This window comes from Tupaia chinensis, unplaced genomic scaffold (genome assembly GCF_000334495.1).
Source record: "Tupaia chinensis unplaced genomic scaffold, TupChi_1.0 Scaffold000161_1, whole genome shotgun sequence".
In the NCBI taxonomy this organism is placed as follows: Eukaryota; Metazoa; Chordata; class Mammalia; order Scandentia; family Tupaiidae; genus Tupaia; species Tupaia belangeri.
Genome location: NW_006159632.1, coordinates 3,234,107 through 3,236,709, shown reverse-complemented (window position 1 = coordinate 3,236,709; position 2,603 = coordinate 3,234,107).

Here is a 2,603-nt window from a genome sequence, read left to right as displayed (position 1 = left end):
ACGGCCAGTCACGACCAAGAGGGGCCTCAGGGAGCCCCGAGACAAGGGGGCAGGGCCAGAGACGGAACTGAACAACCGTGCAGATGGTCCTGAACTCGCGATCCTAGAACAGGAAGGGGAAGCAGTGTTAATTTTGGAGGGTGCACCCGTGGCCAATGTGCCAACACAGGCAGGTACTGATGGCCCCAGACACAAAGTTCAGGACACATTAAATAACAGGACTTTGAACAAGTGCCTGATATCAGTAAAAAGTTCTTTCTTTTCTGAGCAAGAGTCTTGTAAGTAGGAGAAACTGAAAAACATGTCACCAGTTAGAGGTGAAATAGGAGCGGAGGAAGATAACTGAGCACAAGACCAGGGAGGAGGAGCCTCGGCTGGAGGAGGGAGCCGGAGGGGCCGGAGGGGGCTGGAGGGGTCCCGGAGGGAGCTGGAGGGGGCCCGGAGGGAGCCGGATGGAGGGAGCCACTTCTAAGGCCGTGTTCAGAGCCAGGGTGGCCATGGCAAGAAAAGGATAACCTGTCACTTGTAAAATAAGACCGGCTATCTATCACAAAGTAGCACAACAATAAATGCACCCACATACAACCACCCCAGGAAAAAGGCACATTGGCACATAGACAGAAAAATGTTGGTAGAACTGTTTTGATCAGAAAAGTCCTAAACAAAAATATTTAAGATATGGCCTTTTTTAACCTTCTATAACTTTGAGATCTAGCCAAAAAATTATTTTTCAAACATCAGTAAAGAGGAACTGAATAAAGAATAAATTCTCATTTATAAGTCAAGCTACTCCATAAGCAGAATCAGGTAGAAAGGAAGGGTTCTCTCTATATGGAACTCTGAGTGGAGTTCTGTAAAAGTAAGCACCCGTGCATGGGAAAAAGCGCACGTCAGGATATGCCTTAGATACTAACGTGGCCGTGGCCAAGGAGTGGGGGCTATGGGGGGCAATTTTCAAACTATGCGTGAGGCGGAGAGCACAACGCTGCCCGGGTCGGGAAGCGATGCTCCAGCTTTTACAGACGAGCACTGCCCGCCGCGGGCACTGCCAGTGCAACGGGACGGGGAACTGAGATGAGTAACCAGAATCACTCCAGGCCCGCAGAAGCCGCCCAAGACCACCGGGAGTAAAGGACCCAGGTCCCGAAGCTGCCAACGGTGGGATTCGCAAGTGCTGCAGTGCTGGTAAACACAGAAAGGCACGGCATGGGGGGGTTGCACCAGGCTGAAGGGGAGCCGAGAAGCCTGGACACAGGTGGCCTGTCCATGGATTTGGGAAAGTAGAAGAGGAAGTAAAGGCCACCAGTGCTGAGTGCTGGGTCAGGCACTGAGAGGCTCTCACCCCGGGCTCCGTCAGTCCTCGTGTTCACCCGGAGACCAGCACACTCGAACTCCCCTGCTTCCCCCAGGAGCTGGCTTGAGCTCAGTCAGCAGCAGAATCAGGATCCAAGCCCAGGCCTGCGTGCCTCACGACTGCTGAGCACATGACTGTGCACCTATGGCTACGGGAAACGGTGCACAACGCGCAGAAGGGAACATGCGCTTACTGCAGGGCCCATGTTTCTTATATACAGTTTTATTCAGTTTTCTGGGGAGTGGTCATTGTCACATCCATTTTAACGACAAGACAACTAAAACGGAGAAAGGCTCAACCCCAGGCAAGCAGCTGGTAAGCAGCAAGCGGGGCTGTGTGCTGGGACCTGAGCCCGGTCCAGGTCCAGCCAGACGCAGGATCTGGTCCTCTCACTAACGCCCGCAGCAGCCCTGCTACCCGTTCTCGCTTCGCAGATGAGAAAACGAACATTTAGATGTGCGAGTAACTTCCCCAAGGTCACCAAAGAGGTGGACCCAAACTTTCACCCCATCAGCCTGCCCCCAGGGCCACCGTCCTGACCCTGGGAAAATGTGTCCGAACACCAAAGGCTCAAGAACACGACAGTGTCGGACGCCGAACTCAGACCCGGCAGCCAGGCACACTCAATGAAGATTGCCATGGAGCTCAGCGTGGAATAGCAGCTTATGGAAAGTCCTTCGGCAGACGTGTGCCAACTGGGTTCTTGGCACAGCCACGTGAACAAGATGCCGAGCACCCCTGGACGGCTCTCCCCGGCCGACTATCGTCTCCACTAGGCTTAAATGCCATACCACGCAGGCCGGCAAGCACTCACTCTCACAACCTTGCCGTGTCACGTCCTGACTGCCCTGCTTCGCATAAAGCACGTTCGGTTTCTCCAAGATCATCTCTCCCTAAAGATTTCTGTACACCATGGTGTGGAAACTGCAAGGAGAGTGATCGGTCGCTGGACTTGGGTCTCAGAGCAAACACAGGTGATCTCGATAGGCTTCCTGTTTTACATTTCATTTTGACTCTTGGCTACCAATATTTTATGCCGAACAACATTTGATGCCAAACGTGATCCCAGGTAAGCAGCCATGAGGCCCAGGGTCACCACCTACAGATCGGTGCAGCCTTGCCCAGCAGTCCCACTCACCCAGACATTGGCATCAAGTCCTGGTGAGTCCCAGAGCCCCGACTTCTTACCTCCCAGCCCATTCCTGGGGGAGGGCCGCCCGCAAACCTGGGTCTCCAACACCCAAGGCCT